We start from the raw sequence: 12,714 nt of genomic DNA on the forward strand, positions 1-12,714 counted from the left end.
CTGCATGTGTGCCATTTTCATACTTCACAGCTGGTAGCGCATTCTGAATCTATTAGGAAATTTACATACCCTATTGGTAAAAACCTAAGCAGAAGCAAGATAAATTCAAGACAAAAAGGTTAGAAAAGCTAAAGCAAAATGCATACCCCTTCAAAAGCACGCAGAAGAACAGAATGGGGTATTATTTCTCCTCCTAAATGCTCCTTCATAATGAGATTCAGTTCGGGAAACGAAAATATTCCAACTCTCCACGAGTTGCTGTAACAAAAGAAATTGTCTCCTCCAATAGCAATCTTTGCTTTTGCTTCTGTGGAGCCTTATAAGTGGGCTGAATGGGGCCCTCTACCAACTTCCAGAAAAAGGTGATTTGGCTTCAGCATAAACCTAATTGTTTAAGAAAAATAATGTCTTCTCAATACAGGCACCGCCAATGAATATATAAATGCTTAAAAGGGTCTGAGCTAGCAGGTCTACAAAATCCTCACCGACTACATTATGCTTGTCCAGAAAAGTTGCCTTTTGGCTAGCTATTTCCATGTGCAAGACAAAGGAAGGCCCTCAACCCCATTATAGCTTTTGGACTAGTGGATTGTTCTCTTCTCTTCATCGTGAAAACATGCAGATTGCCCATACCATTAACAACACAATATTGGGTTAAATTTCATCCATAAAGTCTGAATTTGTATCATCTTGCATCAGCAATCTAAAGTGCAAGAATTGCCAAATTTTAGTTTCAACTTACCCAGGGAAAAAAAATTAAAAAATTATTTTTCCTTATGAGAGTACATAAACTTTTGGCGCTACTGCGGTAAAAGCCGTCAAGATTTAAGAGTACAACAAAGAACAAGATGCATACTTAATGAGTGAAATTTTAGACAGAAAGGCATGGAAGTAGACAATGAAGAAATACTACTATAAGTATCCAAAACCGAACCCCAAACAAAACAAATTTGGCTTTTTGTACCTCAGCTGCTTCAGTATCCCATTGAAGAACACAAAATTTATATCTTTCTGTTGCAATGAACAAAAAATCTTGTGTTTCACTCTGTCCATGATGTCAAAAAATGAAACATGAAGACAGTCATTGTCTATGTTCCCAAATCTCAAGTAATTTCTTCATAAAAACAAAAAAATTCAAGTCCTATACTCACATGAGGGCAAAAAAGGTTCAAGTATTGCAATTCTTCCATGTTAGTGGCACATCCAACATAGGCTGCAGAGGGATAAATTTTGATAAACTCATAGTTATTACGGGGTTATAAAAAAGAAGATTATATTGAAAGAATAATTGAACTCCGACTTTTAGACAAGCATTAGATACATTACAACCATTAAAAGATAAACCTGTAAATTTCCTCTTAGGTACATTAGATTGTGATGCTCAAAAATGAATTTTCCATGCAAAGGTGGTTCCAATACTAATTACCGGATCCAGTATGAAGTCAAACAAGGAAAAAATATACACACATAAATGTACCCTGAGGTCACATCTTAAACATACCTTAAGATATACAATGCAATCCATACAATACATAAATGTACCCTGCAATCACATCTTAACCATAGCTTAAGCTTTTACTGCTTGGACAGCAACATTAGAAGCAATTTTAAATATCGTTAATCTCGAGAAAATATATTCCTAACTGAGTAACTGGTATATAGTTCTACAAGAAACTTGATAAAAACAAAAACTTAGTGCTAAATCAACACTAATTAAGTTGAACAACAAAGAGCTATGAATCCATAATCTTTGTAATTTTTTTTAATTTATAAAAATAATCAATTCAAGGCTGTCCATCAATTAAAGAGGCATAAACACAAAAAAAAAAAAAAATAATAATAAAAAAAAAAAATAAAATAAACGGGTGAGAAAAATGTTGATCAATAAAATGCAGAAAATGGAAAACTACTAAGGTGGAAATGAATATATATTATATAGTGAGGAATAGGAAGATAGAATATATATATGAAAAAAATTTACAACGTTATCAGTGATCAATTAGTTATGATTCGAATGCATAACCTAAAATGCTGCAAAAATAATAATATCAGTCACGAATGGTGTATTTAAAACTTGGGAGAAAATTCATCTACACACCCAATGTCTGTTTTGTTCTTTCTAAGGAAAAACGTGTTGCTGGAAAGATATACATCAAAATGAAGGAAATGATCATGAAAAGATTTATTCAGCAAAAAAATTTCCAGAAACTATTTCCATTTTAATTTTATATTTCGAAAAAAACAGAATGAGGCTCAATTAATAACATAATTTATGTGAAAGGAGCATGTCTGCAACTTTCTTTCACATTGATGCCACAAATAATCCAAATGTTCATCACATGGATAATTACTTGATCAGAAAATGTAAAATTTCCAGCTCTAATCGAACAAACTCTCTAGTCAACCAAATTTTTGCAAGCATTAATCACCATAGTATCTAAATATGGACAAATAGATAGCAAGAACACAGCAAAACAAAGCCAGGAACTCTGATGTCGCACCTAGCAGTAGGGATGGAAAGTGTAACAAGTCGGGTGTTTCTAGGTGCAACACTCCAACCTAAAAGCTTAAGCCATATATGTACCCAATCATTTGCCAGCCGGATCACCTGAACTTGCAACACTCTCATTGCGGTCGGTCCACCTGCCTACCCGGCGATGAACCTGGGCGCCTCCTGGGTGTTTGGCGTGACACCGGATCAAGGACTGTGTCTGGCTCTGATACCAACCATAACAAGTCATGTGCTTATTAGATTTTGCTAACATTCAACCCATATATACCCAATCACTTTCCTATTCAAATGATATGGGACAAGACCACCCTTGTAACAAAAAAAAAAAAAACCTAATCTTTTTCTTTCCAAAGCTTTATGTCCAAAATATTTTAAAAAACAATTAATTCCTGATAGTAATTATAAACCCTAATTGATAGAAATCTAGTAAAGATTGACATATATATGCATAAACATACGTAAATAAGCACAAAGAGACCGAATAAACCAGAGGGAGGTGTGAGCATACGCAATGATGAGATTTTCAGTTCTTGAGATCTGATGAAACACAATTGTTCGGCTTGTGGCTTGTGAGCCGTTACTAATTAGTTAATTACTATATTAGAAATGGTATATAAACTAATTAGTGTGTAAAATAATGGAAAGTGATATTCATAGTTCACACACTCCACTTCGAATTATTATTATTATTATTATTATTATCTTCTTTGTTAAAAGAAATGACAATACATTCACTAGTGCATCATTCTTTATTTTATAACTAAATTTTAACCTTTTTTTACCTTTTTTACTTCTTCTAATAAAAATTACTTGTTTTGGGTTATTATTATTTTTTTTAAGGGGATCTTGTCATAACTTCTGTTTTTTTTTGGGGTCCTATCAAAATATGTAATTTATTTAATAACAATAACTTTTTGAGGAGTACATTTTTTTTTTTTTTTTTTTTTTTTAATGTTTTGGTTCAGTAAAAATTAATAATTTATACAAAAATTTTGGGTCCCTTTTATTTTTTCTGAAGTATTTTTTAGCCAATTTACAATTATCCCAACCGATAGGGCAAATTATACCCGCATCCGCTCTAGTTTGGATAATTTCGCTTACGTACCTTAATTTAAAAACTTCATAACAAATACACCCCTCCGGTCAACTTCCAGGGCCAACGGCAGTCAAAACTGACATCATCACTATCTCACCCTCAAAATGACTATACTACCCCTGAAATGCTTGTGAAGACATTTTGTCCATTTCAACTTATGTAAAAAGATATTTATATCCTCATTTAAAGAAATTCCATGGACTAAAGTGCCCTCAAAATATACATCTCAATTGTAGGAAGGACGCTTTTCGTCAACTCCATTCAATGTTTACAAGTTTAAGTTTAATGCAAATGGATTTTAAGGTTTCATCAACCGGACAAATGGTTATCCTATAAAATTCATAGTAAACCCATCCCCACAAACACCGCAATCTTTGACCACCTCACCACGTTCATTAGGAACTTAACACATAGTATTTGTGAAAATAAACCCCACATATCAATTAGGAACTTAACATTTTTTTATTTTTAAAATATAAAAGATCAAAATGGTTTATTTACACATTGCATATTAATATTGATATTAATCCGATTCCATATTGATATTAATTCCGGTTTTCTTTATTACCTAATATTCTTCAATTCCTTGATGTGGACCCATAAAAATTTTGAATTAAAAAAATACATTTAATATAAAATTTAATTGAATAGACTAGTTTCTTTTTATTTTCTTTCCCAGGCATTTCCTTATTATTGAGTACTTCTCACTTGTTGATACCTTTTGTTTTGTTATTTTTCTGGACATCTTCTCACTCACTGTTTGTATAATTGTTTTTGAAACGTTATTTATCTCATTCCTCAAATCATACGCTACTTTGAAGTTTTGGATTTGGAAGTCTCAATATTATAGAAGGCCAACAAAAGAATTTAGATCTAAGAATGGAAAATAATTGACCAATGACAATGCTATATGAAAAAAATTTAGATCTAAGAATGAAAAATAATTGACCAATGACAGTGCCATAACTTCATCCCTCGCAGCAACATTCTTTTTGAACAGAAAACTTTGACACAAGGTTTAAACCGTTTAGAAGTTCAACATTCGCTGCTTGCAACAAGTTTTCAATATTGAGATTCATTCCACTGAAAATTTGATCAGACCTTGGAAATTTTGCTCAAAATATAGTCGAGACCTTAAAAGTTTTAATATTCAGTTTTTGGGCTACTGTTCGGGTTCTGGTTAACTATCTAGCATGTGCTATACAGTTCTTGCTATGAGTTTGTGCATTTTTGGTTAATAATCGGATTGATCCCTGATTAGTATCTCATTTAAATCATTCTACCAGTACATGACCTGTCTTGTGCATTTTCAAGTTCCTTGTTGATACTGCCCCTATCCTCAGGACTTTTAACATGGTTGTGTAATCTTTCATATATTAATGTTGTTTTATCATCAGTAGCACTAACCCTGTTTATGGGTATTGCGGGCAGGTGAGTCGATGGATTCTGTCACATAAATGGACCGTTGGAGACCTTTGGAACATGTTGGTGGAGTACTCTTCCCAGAGATTGACAGGAGAAACTAATCTTGGCTTCTTTAATTGGCTACTTCCATCGCCGCCCACCTTTGATGCCATGATACTGGACACACCTTTAACCCCTTGAAATCTATTGTTAAAAAAGACGTTACGTAGATCAAATGTTATGTTGGGAGAGTATAATATATGGTGAGAGGTGCTTGTTTGCTTGGAAATTTTGGAAACAAAAAAATAAAAATAATGAAGGGGTGAGGATTAGTCAAGTGAATTTTACGGTCTAACTTGGAGATTAAAATTTTGAAATGACAAAAAGATGTTACTGTATTTTTTAGGATGTTAGTTTGTTTAATTTGTAGTCTCTATCGATATCAAAGGTTGTAACATAGTGTAGGGGTTGCACATGGTCTGGTTCGATATAATTTCAAACTAAATTAGAATTGAACTGTGAAAGACCTGTTTCATTCCATTTAAAACCACGGTTTTTCCTTAATAATTAATTTCATTTTTATGGAAACAAATCAACAAATTGATAATTATTTTCCAAATGTATTTGTGTATAGTCATTTTTTTTATGTGTTATAATATTATTTTTTAATATTATCATATATATATATATAGGTATAATTTACAATTCGATTTAGTTCAGTTTTAGTCTACTTCATGCCGGTTTATCGATTCTAATGGTTTTTTCTTTTTTTTTTTTTGGGTACATTCTTAGTTTAGTAATAACCTTTTTTCCATCAATGTGGGAGGTGAGGTTTTGAGTATTAATGGATACATGAAATTTTTTTCTTTGGCAAGTGATAGATGAATTTCTTGACAATAAAAAAAAGAAAAATAAATTTGTATTCCTAATTTCAAAGATATGATTTGAGAGTTTAAATTTTCTCAAGGTGACTTTTAGAAGGAAAAAAAAAATAGTTGTTTGGAGCACTAGAATGAGAGGGCTGTAATTGGTGCAATTGTGGATTATGAAATGTTTACTAATTGAGTGGTATCTCCTCTGCTATACTAAGAGATTTGACATGATTGTTGATAAAATAAATAAACTTGTAATCTCCTCGTATTTACATGCAAATAATTAATTATTATTATTATTATGATTATCAGATTAACTATTATCATTGATTAAAGAGTTTATATTCTACTGCTTTTAATGTTATAGGCTGATATGCAATTAATCTATAAATATACTTTGACACTACACTTTCTTATTTTAATAAAGAATAAACAAAAAAATCTTGGTCATTTATTTTTCAGTAATAATTTTTTTCAATATTGTGTCAATAATACCCATAATAAGTTCAATGCAAATGAAGAAGAGTGAAGTAACAGCAATGGTATCCAATTTTTTTTTTTTAATATTTAAAGTGATTGTGAAAAAATAGTATTGTTTTTCATGACTTGTCATATTAGGACCACTAATTTAGAATAAAAAGTAATAAAAAAATATATCATTATGAGATAGAAGAAGTAATATTTATATATTATTAAAATATTTTTAATCATTATTTTCTTCTTTTCTTTTATAAAAAATCCAATACTTACTCTCTCTCTCTTTATTTTTTTATGTACATACACATATATATTTTTATAATTTGTTTTTCTTCAAAACTTCCCTCGTTTTTTTTTTTTTTTTACCAATCGGTGTTTGCTAATTACTTTTGATTTTTTAATAAAAAATTATATTCCTTTTAAATCGAGTTGTGGAATTTAATATTTAATTAATGAAAATTTGAATATCAATTTAATTACAAAAAAAAAATTAGTCAAATTATCAGATATAATTTTTATTTAATTGGAATCCGATGCGACCTAATTTATAAACATTGAACCCAATTCGATGCATTTAAATTAGAGTGACCAATTTGTTTTCATTCTATCTTATTTTTCATTTTAAGCTGTTTTATTTTCAGACATCTTATTTGTCAATTCATTTTAAACCGGTGGGAGCCACACAACCGTTGTTTGTACAGACGCTCATTATGAGGAGTCTGCAGTACGTGCAGCTGATTATAGGTTATAGACCAGGTATCAGATTAGCCTAGAGAGAAGATTGATAGAGCTTGACAGACACGCTATTTAGGAGAGAGAGAGAGAGAGAGAGAGAAGGGTCAAGACTCCAAAAGAAATAAAATGGCTCTAATGTGAAAAGAAAATGGGTAGAGAGAGATAGAGAGAGAGTTCAGACTTTGTAGGAGAGAGAGAGCAGAGTAGAGATCGAAGGGAAGAAAATGAGTCTGAGATTTAGAATGGCGGTTTCCGTTTGTAAGAGAGCTGCGACGGCGATGAAGAAAGTCACTGAGTCAGTCATATCAACTTGCAGGTTTTTTTTTCTTTGCTATCACTCTAGACGATTGTATTTTGGCTTCATTTTTTTTTTTTTTTTTTTTTCTTTTCCATTTTCTGTCATGATATATGCCTCTGTTCTTCGTGGTTCCTCTACTCTCTAGATCTCCAGTCGTCATTTTATCTTCTCTACCACTTTTTGAAATCTCACACTACATATATACACACACACATACAAATATATTATGAAAAAGAAGAAATCAGACATTACATACACACAAATATATATTTCTTTGTGAAAAAAGGAAATATCGGACAGTATATATACACCATGTGAAAATGAACAAGGTCTAAGTTTAGGAACGAAGTCGGTGAAGCGATCGAATATCAGTTAGCGCCTGTTTCCTGGGAAGGAAACTCCCTGGTTTGGGGTTACCAGCGCCTATTTCTTGGGAAGGAAACTCCCTGGTTGGGGGGTTACAAGGGTCTATTTCTTGGGAAGGAAACTCCCTTTGGTGTAGGACTCCACGAGCAACATCAAATAGTTGAAAATAAAGAGTTTCGAGGTTGAAAATTCACATAATCAATCTCCATGTAAATTGGAAATCTACTTGTGGAGAGGGCAGTTAAAATTTGATTTTTTATTATATTCATATAAATATTATCTAAGATTTCTATAAATATAAATTCTAATTTTATGTAATATTTATGTATAAGGATTAAATGCATGCAATTAGATAAGTTAAATACTCTGTTTCACTATGAGTTAATTGTAGATATGGAGTAAAGGATTAAATTAGAAGACTTCTAGAATCTTTATATATGTATATGAGTACTACATTTATGTAGATACATGAAGTTGATGTATGCATATGCTAAATATAAATGTTTAGAGCAGTGCACATTATCTAATGGTTGATGCTTGAACTTGGATCCTTGCTTGTGTTATGACTTATGATTTAGTTGTAAATCTTGAGTGGTATTATTTGTGGTTAATAGAGATGGGTTTTGCGGCATAAAACACAATTTGGAGTTATTATTTGTGGTATTATTTGAATCTACTGATATTGCCCTTCATGAGGGAGATGCAGCATTATCAAGCTTTTCTCTATTGTTTTCTTTCTTGGTTAGCAAGTGTTCTTTGTAGCACAAGATCAGGGGTGTTTTTCTAGAAAATGTGTGTATTATTGTTATTAAAATAAACATAGGAAGAAATCTATTGTATAGACACTCAGCTGCTCATATTTACTTAATTATAGAGGCAAAATATAGATTGGAGTGAGACCCCCTCTAATTGAAGCCAGAAGAGTGACAAAAAAGATGTGTATCAAACCCATCTAAATTCGGATCTTTGAAAGGAACAACAAAACTTTAGGTTGGCCTAAAACAGAATCTCCAATGAGAAGGCCTCTTGACTCCCTTCTCTTCTTGTGGGCATTAGGAGGACATGAAGTCTGAATCATCTCCCACATCACTTGTATATCTGCATATCCCACACAACCTTCCATTTCCTTGTAAAGACTGACCAGCGCCTGCCTATTCTCTGCACAAGCTTCCATACTGCATTTACCGTTGAATTTAATTCCCCGATTTTCTTCCTTATCCTGCAATTTAGGAAGAAATGTTGCTTCTGACTCCTTGTTAGACGTTTCCCCACATAAATTCATCTGAACTCCATGTATGCCAAATCGGTCTTTATAAATAATAGTGCACAAACTTACGAATGACAGAGCTTGTAGAAATCTGTTTTCGAACCCCATTGTAGACCCAAATTTCATAGACTAAAGGATCAGATATTGGGTATCAGGGCTGATAGTGTCGCAATTATTGCTTCAAGTTTTTCACTTGTGTAAACTTGCTCAATTCTGTATCTAAATATGATATATTCTCAAGCTGGTTCATATGCATGCTAGGGTGGACGCATACATAGACATGTATACCCTGGTTCAGCGAGTACTTTAAGCCATAAATTATTTATTTAGTGCAACATATTTTAAAGTGTGAGCATTGCACCTTTTGGATTCCCTTGTATATACAAGTTTAGTAGCAATATCATTGGAGCTGATCGCTTCATAAATATAGTTTTGCCTAGCATCACGAATCAAACAAAACCATCCAACTTTTACATCCCAAATCTATGATCTCCTTGAAATTATAAACTGGAAACCCTCCATTTCTTTGCTAGCTAGTCTTGATTTCTCACCTCAAAGTAGGATGACAAATCTTATTGCTGCTCGGGAACAGAAGGTTTCTACAATCTGGTTGAACAATTCAGGATTGTCCACAGCTAGTGCAACACTTCCACAGTGATTGGATATTTGCAACAACTCATCAACAGTTGACCTTGACCCCTTTACCACATGAATTATCAGCATTCTTTTCATCTGGTTTCAGTTGGGGTGCAAGCGAATTATAGAAGTGTTGCACATCTCCTCTCTAATCAGGGCCATGGTAGTCAATGTGTTTTAATCTTAATTATCGAGATTATAAATTTTTTATTTTATTATGTTGTTTATTCGAACAGGTCTGAGCAAGATACTGAATTTGCCGCTTCCACTCCTGGAATATGCCGGATACTTAAGAAGGTAAATTCAATTTTATTTTATATTTTATTATTATTATTATTATTATTATTATTATTATTTTCTGTTAATCATATTTTTTCACTTTGTGTATTGAAGTTTTTATTTGGTTTTCAAGCTAAAAAAAGAAGAAGAGTAGTTTATACTCTCGAGTTGGATTTGCTGATGTAATGTTCCTTTAAAGTGTTCCTTTTGGGTATGTAAATGCTGCATCTCCTTTGCGTATTCAGAAGGCTCCATCCTCTGTTGTTGGATCTTTTGAAAATTATTTTTTGGCCAATTTAGATGACCATAGGATCATGTCTGTCGTGTTATTTTTGCTTGATGCTACTTATGAAATTTTGGTTGCTTTATGGTAGTTATGAGTTGTTTTTTTAGCAATGAATTTCCAGATTTTTCTTAGTGTGCAGGATATGTGTGTGTGTGTGTTAGAGGCTGGGATAGTCGACTAAGACAGATCAAAATTTCACTCCATTTTCTTGGTCAGATTCTATTTTCAACTTAAATTGTATCTGCTTTCCTCATTTTCCCTCAAAACTTCATTAAATTACAACCTGTAGTTTTGGGATGTGACAGTTTTCCCTTTCTGAAAACTGTAGAACAAGCTATTTCTGAAATAATATACTCTATTATATGCTAACTTTCCTTCCTTACTCGAGTTCATTCTTAATTCAGTTCCAGTGAAGAAAGAATCTTAGCTGGTGGGTGACCGGCCACGCTGGACCTACAGGTCCGTGCTTGCGGGCACATTGGACCCACAGTTCCTCGATCTACAATCTCACTGGAAATCAGAAAGAAAGAACTCAGATGTGAGTTGGCTTCCTACATTGATGGTAGGGAAAGGATTTTGGGCTATCGGTTACTGACTTGAGAGCGGGCCTTGGCCCTTAATGCCCCGATCACTACTGGTCCCACTTCTTGACTTTAGTAAAGATGGGTTGGTTCGCTGCTTCCTTCCATTTTATCCCTTGGGATTTCATACATTTGAGCATTCCCTTGCGCTGGGGTCATAGGCACTCTGAAGACTAGGGTTAGGGGTCACAGGATAGGAGCTTGTCCTCCCTACCGAACCCAGCAAACAGAGGTGTCGAAAGTGCTACATCTTGTGGTGCGCATCCTAGCACTGTAGTATTCTACGCAGGCTCTGTTGCTTAGTAGGCCGATAGAGATGGCCAGATGGCACCAAATGCCTACCAACAAACACATATGCACATTGTTGGCTGGTTCCTCCATTCGAGTGGCTCACCGAGCGAGGGTGGCTAATCCGGTCCATGTCTATTCCTTATCATCGATGACAGATCCCTTCGAAACCAGCAACCACTAATGACCTTTATCTGCTGCCCATCTCATCACAGACGTGGGGGGTGGGGTTAAGCTGCTAGCAACCGATCATTTCCGGCTTCTCCTGTTGAGCCAGGTAAGCAAGGAACCTTTCAATCCGAAACTGATTGAAGCAACACAACCGCTGCTATACTCAACTGATTTTTTGTGGTAGAAGAAGACTCCGAGATGTTACCACCTCTGGCATGTTGTTCTGTCATGAGGAGTCTGGAAATCTGTCTTGATATGATGAATAGTGGTGCCCGCCTGCAGAGCTTAGTCCTCCCTGCAGCCTTGATGTATACCATATCCGCGAAGGAAAAATAGTGGCCAGGAGCTATAATTACCGAGAGGTTGTCCCATAGGTGATGTCAACGGGTTTGCAAACGAGTGGTGGAACTGCAGCTATACAGCTGAGTCCTAGACTTGACTCGACAACCGCAATCGCAGTTTGGGAATCGAAACAATGAGGCCAGCATAGATGCGATAACCGCACGGGGCCATCTATCAGTACCTTATTTTCAATCAAAACTATATAGTCCTTGTTTTAGCCCAACTTCAATGTTTTTCATTGGCTCGTTCGTTTGGGTGATGGGGATAAGCTTTGTCGTGCTTCTGTAGAGGAATGGTCCATACCCAGGTCATATTTCTAGTAAAAAGCATTTGCATCAAGTGCCCGAATGCCTATATGATGAAAATGAATGAGAACCCTTGTTATCGTGCTACTCTGCTCGCATCTATTATTGTATAATACATTTTTGCTAAGCTCAAATTATTTCAAGGAAAAGATCGATCTTCTAAGTTCCATCTCTTTTAACTAATTTCCTGCTAAGATAGAGTAAGTCAAAGAATGAAAGCCAAAAAAATTGAAATAGAATGCATGGATTCTTTTGTGTTATACTTATAATTCTATTTTTCTTCATTAAGATTCATCATTACACGCACGCGCACACACACATATATATATGTTTACCTTATGTTAAAGGTCATGGATTTTCAACTCACAGACTGATTTTATTGTCATGTCATGTCTCAGGTGCCGCCTTACAATTATCAGGATTATGTGTGGAAGAAGTGGGTGCTTGTCCAGCATCCCAACATTGTGGTTGATGATGACTTGGTGGAGGTAGCAGATGTAAAGGGGATGATTCAAGTTTGGGGAAATTTGGTGGCCGGCCTTGAAAGGAAACATTTTGGGTTTTTAAAGATCCTGCAATGCTATGATGGGCTGAGGAATTGGGCTGAGCAGATGGGAGCTAAAGATAATGGAGAACCAGAGGTAGTGCCTTACAAACCCACTATGAAGTAGAATTAAATATGGGTTTAGGAAATTTTAAATACGGGTACTTATTGAGTCAATCCTGATTATATATTTTCTGTGTGGAAGTTCATAGGTTTTTATTTATTTATTTTATATACGTACATATATTAGTGGTT

This window comes from Cornus florida, unplaced genomic scaffold (assembly GCF_030987335.1).
Source record: "Cornus florida cultivar Cherokee Brave unplaced genomic scaffold, ASM3098733v1 CherokeeBrave_3.0.0_Hap2_Chr01, whole genome shotgun sequence".
NCBI lineage: Eukaryota > Viridiplantae > Streptophyta > Magnoliopsida > Cornales > Cornaceae > Cornus > Cornus florida.